Source organism: Nicotiana attenuata, unplaced genomic scaffold (assembly GCF_001879085.1).
Source record: "Nicotiana attenuata strain UT unplaced genomic scaffold, NIATTr2, whole genome shotgun sequence".
In the NCBI taxonomy this organism is placed as follows: Eukaryota; Viridiplantae; Streptophyta; class Magnoliopsida; order Solanales; family Solanaceae; genus Nicotiana; species Nicotiana attenuata.
The window spans coordinates 10556-17257 of NW_017670847.1; positions in this window are offsets into that span (position 1 = coordinate 10556).

Below are 6702 nucleotides of genomic sequence, written 5' to 3' on the forward strand. Positions count from 1 at the left end.
AGCAGAATACATACTGCTAAGACTTGTTTCCATTACTGGAAAATTTCCGTGACTCGACACCCACTGTAAAGAAAATCATATTTGTTTCTAAGTAGAAACATAAAAAACAAAAGGACGAATACGAATTTAATATTATTCAGGAAATGTTTTTTTTCTAAAACTAGGATCCAAAGTCAAAAGGATACTACTTCCGTCTAAATCAGAAATTTTCTCATTTGGCTCATTTTATAACGAAAACTGATCAAATTATTTGTTTGTTATGTTATTTTTTCTTGTAAAAGGTGGTATTATATCACATTCATAATAGGCATAAGTTATTTCCAAAACCATGGGCGGAGCTAGAGACGAAAATGGGTTAATCAGAAAATTAAATTGCATACATAGTGTTACTTACGGGTATAAGTTATTGTGGGTTCGGCTCTGCTTCATTACTTTTGGTTCCAATACACTTGATAACTTTTTGCTTGGTGGTACTCTTTGCTATGTCTATGCTTTCATGGAAGAGAATGATTGGCTTTGGTATTGACATGAGATAAGTACATTAGAACGATAAAAAAAATTGACGCCGGCAAGTTCCTTCTCGTTCCAATCCGCAAAAGATGGAGAATAACCAAAAATACAATATTAAATTAAAAAGCAATCATAGTCCTTTATAGTTATATGGACACGTGTCATCCATCTGCAGGTGTACTAATGTTTATTGGAGCCAAAAATAATGAAGCATATATAGCCGAATCCAATTATTGTCTACTGATTGTTACACTATCACCTACATATGTTAATGTTCAATTACTTCCATTATTGAAAATTGGAGACTTCTATGATATATGGGAGTAAAAATTGGGCAAAATAAGAATTTGGCCGTCGGCCGAAACGGTGTATGTATGTATGTATATATATATATATATATATATATATATATATATATATATATATATATATATATACGTACGTATATTTTTGTAACAGTTGCAAAGCTTTTCTGCCATTCCATCTGTTTGTTTTATTTGAGCAGTTCATTTTAAAAAATTGGCAACAATTATGAGTTTGTTACGAAACTTAGCTCAAAGTAACAATATAGAACAATAAAATAGACAACAATGTAGAAAGGAAGAGAGGAGAGAATCTTATTTCTTCTATGTATTCAAGTGTATACAATGTGATGCCCAAACCCTCTATTTATAGGATGATATAGGTAATACAAAGGGACTCCATAAACATGGTATTAACTANGAGGTTATGGAGGTGTGGGAGTTACAACTATAATGGTGAGAAGTAGTGGGAGTTATCTACACAATGGAGAAGAGTAGTGGGAGTAACTTCTTTAGGAGTTATAGACATCAACTACAAAATAATATATCATAACACTCCCCCTTGGATGTCTATAGATAATGTGCCTCGTTAACACCTTACTAAGAAAAAACCCTGTGGGAAAAAAATCTTAGTGAAGGAAAAAGAGTACACATATCTTGTAATACGCATTATTTGCTGCCTCATTAAAAACCTTGCCAGAAAAACCCAGTGGGATAAAATCTTAGCTAAGGGAAAAAGAGTACAACGCGTATTTGCCTCCCCCTGATGAAAACATCACTTTATTCTTCGGAGAAGATGAATTCCAAGCTTGTATAACAACTTCTCTAATATTGAGATCCGCAATGCCTTGTGAAGAAGTTTGTCAAATTATCACTTGAACAAATTTGTTGAAGAACTTTGGTGAATGTGCTTTATTTTGTTGCCTTCAATATATCCTTCTTCCAATTGATATAAGCAAACAACATTATCTTCAGTATTATTGGAATCTTCTCTTCAAAGAAAAGTCACACGTCTGTTCTGTGTTGAGTCCCTTGCTTTATCAGTTTCTTATATTGGCATGACTTGAATAAGTATCAATAATTAACTGCCTTGTAGAATAATAATATGGCATTACCCTCACATGGAAATAGGTTGTTTGAACAACGAACTATGCCCTGCATTTGTATAACCAACAAAACTTTGACAATATTTGTTAGAATAAACAAATCTATATCAAGGATTCCTTTTGCAATATAACACTAATCATATTTCAATATCTCCATATAGCCTTTATACTTTCAGCTGTTGGAACTATCCGTCCAACTTCATATTTTTCAGACGAAGTCAATTTTCATTGCATATTTTTCATTTGGCCAATCATTTATCTGTCCAAATTCCATGACAGATTTGAGCTCAAGATCCTCGTCAATATTAATAATATTGAGCGCTACATTATATTAACAACATCGTCGACGATCATTTTACATCGGTTCCATCATCACACAATAAAGACATAACTTATCGAGATCTCATTATTTTCAAGTACCTGAGCCTCTCCCATGAGGTCTTATAAAGTGTTATGTCATGGTGTTCTTATAAAGCACTTGCCTCCTTATTATGACCATCTTGAATATTTGCTCCCTCCTTCTTCAAGGAGTTTTATCTTTGGAACCGATTTGTCTATTACGCTTCATGCGTGCCATAAACTCTATCCATCATGGACGTTATTCTATTTGGAGCATTAGCAGCTGGAATATGACATTTAACTTTGGGTCAGCAATGTGGTTAGAAATATTTTAGAAATGAATTATCACTTGAACTCCAAGTTCACATTTTCTTGTACGAGGATCTAGATGTATTCATAATAATTCATTTCACGTATCACTTTTTCAGCTGCCCATTTTCTCCCCCTAATGTCGGGATCACCAACACATTTTTCAACCTTCTTTGGGAACCCATCTTTGTGCATTGTGGCAGCACAATTAAATCATATAGCACATCCATATTTCTAGATGGGAATATTTGGTTCCTGACCGTGAACCAATTGTGATGGGAAGAATTTATCATAACTTGTTGGCTAGATGCGTACAAGTGCTGTTGTATATTAAATAATACACCTCATACCAAATTTTTATTTGGGAGTTTTGTTCTCATAACCAATGGTTTAGCTATAATTGGAGGCATACAATTTCTGCTAAACCAACTTGGATTTAAACCAGCATTATCAAGATAAATTATCATATATATTTTGGAACTGTGCTCTAGTAATTTGAGCAAACAACCGTGCAAAAACCAAAGTGCAAGTTGATAACAAACGCACATGTGACCATACAATAGATGTATCTATTAAAATCATATAATAGTAAACGATCCACATGACAGGTGACTGGGCCCATATATATATCACCTTCTATTCGTTCCAGAAGTCAAGGGATTCAGTCCCAACCTTAACTGTTATATCATGAGAATAAGAAGCACAAGATAATTCTTGAACAATCTTCTATTTCTTCAATATATGCCAATGTGAATTCTCAATTAATTTTCGCGTCAATAAACCGGGATGGCCAACTGGTCATGCCAACTGATATTTATTTCAGTAAATATTTAATTTACTATGGCATGTGATTTCATATCATGCTTATACATCTGTAGTACAAATAGAAAAAAAATCGGGTAACATTCATATTTACTCAGTATGTTATAGTAATATGAAGATAATCGATCTTCCTTTCATTTATAGTCTCAATATGCCAACCACTTTGGCTAATACATTTGAAACTCAAAAAGTATCTTTTGAGACTTACTACCACCAATTCCATGAATAATTTTATTTATTCGGTAGTAACAAATTCGCTCTTCTGGAGCTCTCAATAATTTTGCACTACAAGATCTTTTATAACACCATCCAAGTGGTGAATTTTTTCTCCACAGAGAAAATTATCTTATTATAAAAATTGTCATGGTCAAAATCATCATAGCAAAATCTTTTCTTGCTTTAAGTTTTGCCTTTAATAACTTTTTATAAGGCATGGCAAAATATTTTCGGCTTACCATATGTACACGACCAATGTCATATTCGTGTAACCACATAGTAATGTTCATGATCTTTCTTTCTTTCAAACTCCCGTAGAGGTGAATTGTAGTATTTATTCAACCATGCATAAATACATTCTTGTGCATAATTTTTATCACATAAGTATATATTTTCACACTCACTTCAAGAATGAGTATGCATTTACAATGCTTATCACAAGTCGCATTCTTTCAAAAAATGGACTATAATCGTCTGAACGTGCCTTATATTTACACACCAAATTGATACACATTTCCTTCACCTTTGAAGGATTATTTTGAGAACCCTTATTGTTCTCCTTTTTACAATTACCATAATGATGACTATTATTATTTGATCTTTGGCATGCCCACATTCAATGGTCAACTACTTGCCTTCATTTAGACTTGTTATGCATCGTCACATTCACTTCAAGAATGGAGCAAATCAAGCGGGACAAGTTTCATGCTTTTTGATGAAAAATACATTATTTTTCTTTAGTCATCATTATATCATCAATATGGTGCATTAGGACTCAAACCTAATGCCTTACCCATATAAAGGCATGCGTGTAAGGCGATAATGTATTGGGACTCCAACCCAACTCTTATCATCATGGTGCACCAGGACTCAAACCCGATGTCTTATTCTCGTGGTACGCTGGGACTTGAACCCAGCGTCTTACCCTCAGTTAATGACATAATAGGCTAAACAATATTGAGATTTACTCTCAAGCCTTAATTTTAATCACATGCCAAGAAAGTTGTACACAACTAATTTGCAACTTAGCAAATCAAATTTGCTTTCTTAAATAAATGTACAAACCTCATCAGTATAAAGCTTTTTCAATTATTTATAGCACCTAGTGAAATGATCTAGAGATATAGAAGTTATCACATAATAAACATTAGCAATTTAAATTTGGGTAGAAGCAAAATTAAAAATACTTCTTCACAACATCTGTAATCATAATAAAAATAATATAAATTTTATCTCACAAAACTATTTTACTCTTGAAATAAAAAAATTCTTTTGAACACTCTGAGTATCTAGAAAGTGAAACTATTACTTTAATATTTCAATGGAAAGTGATAACTAGTCTTACGTTTCTTAAAGAAATATTTAGGACTTAAAGAAATATATACGGTATAGCTCAATTGTATAATTTTAAAATTATGATAACTACAACAAAGTTATCTTTTAAAATTATCTGATTTATATTCATCATAATGAATGATAAAATATTATTTCAGTGTCCAAATTAATCAGATTTCTATACTAGTGTAGTATTCAACTAGCAAAAAATAACGATAATAAAAAACCGCTGGGAGTGGTTAAATACATTTTAGATGCTAATGTATCTCATCATATTAAACTGAATACAACACCAAAACACGTAAATATGCACTAAGATTGAAAATAACAAAGTGATAGAGTTAAATCTGACTTTTAAAGAGTAAGGAATATAAAATATGATCAGTATAAATGGATAAACTCCTACCATTATGAAGAAAGATTAAATTAAAATTACCTAGCAACCAAAAGGATATGGTGATGCCAAAGCCTTAGAAGTTAACGAGTGCCTACCACACTGTCGTACTGTCTTTATGAAAAAGATGAAATGAGTTGTTCGTGCTGATAACGTGTTACGAAACTTTGCTCAAAGTAACAATATAGAACAATAAAATAGACAACAATGTAGAGAGGAAGAGAGGAGAGAATCTTATTTCTTCTATGTATACAATGTGATGCCCAAACCCTCTATTTATAGGATGATATAGGTAATACAAAGGGACTCCATAAATATGGTATTAACTATTGAGAACATGGGGGAAGATCATGGAGGTGTGGGAGTTACATCCATAATGGTAAGAAGTAGTGGGAGGTTAATGGAGAAGAGTAGTGGGTGTTACTCCCTTAGGAGTTATGGACATCCACCATAATCAAGTATTTCATAACAGAGTTATACTTTTTTAAGGCCACTTCCAACCCTTCACTCCAAATTTTTACTTCAAAATGGAGTAAATTAACCCCAACCATTACTCCATTTTTACTTCAAATAGAATATTCCTTTTTATATTCTTTTCTCTCTTCTATATTATATTATTATCTTTTATTCAAATTTTATTTTTTATTTCCATTAAACAAATCCTATCTTTTTTTTCTTTTATTCATGCTATATAATTCATATTTCTTTCTTATACAACCATAAAATAAAATTATTTTATACCATAAATTTTTAAACAATATAATTTGTAAGCAAATATTATTGATTAAACAAATTAATGGATAATTCAAATAAAAGTGAAATCATTGAGATACAAGATAACTCAATACATATTATATGCAGTTTAAAATTTAGTTTAAATATTACTTAATTATTCAACTTCCGCCTCTAGTATGCTCCCATAAATGATCTATTAATGTATTATGAAGTGCAAAATGAACGTTTTTGTCCTTAATTTTTTTGTGTCGACCTAAAAATTATCCAATCGGTGATTTTCATCTACTACCATTTCTACTGTTGGAGTTAGACCTTCCCAAGCTTCTTGAATTGGTGCACTAAGATCACGCATCCTCGATTATCATGTTGTGCAATATGATACATGTCGTTTTATATCATGTATCACTTTTTTCTCCAAAAACGTGACGGTCCTGCAATAATTGCAAAACGATCTTGCAAAACTCCGAATGCACGTTCAACATCTTTTCGACATAATTCTCGTTTCATCGCGAAATATTTTTTCTTTGGTGAACGTGGCTCACGAATTGTTTGCGCAAGGCTAGACCATTTTGGATATATACTGAGCTAAATAATAACTCACATCATATTCTTTTCCTTGAATAACATAATATTG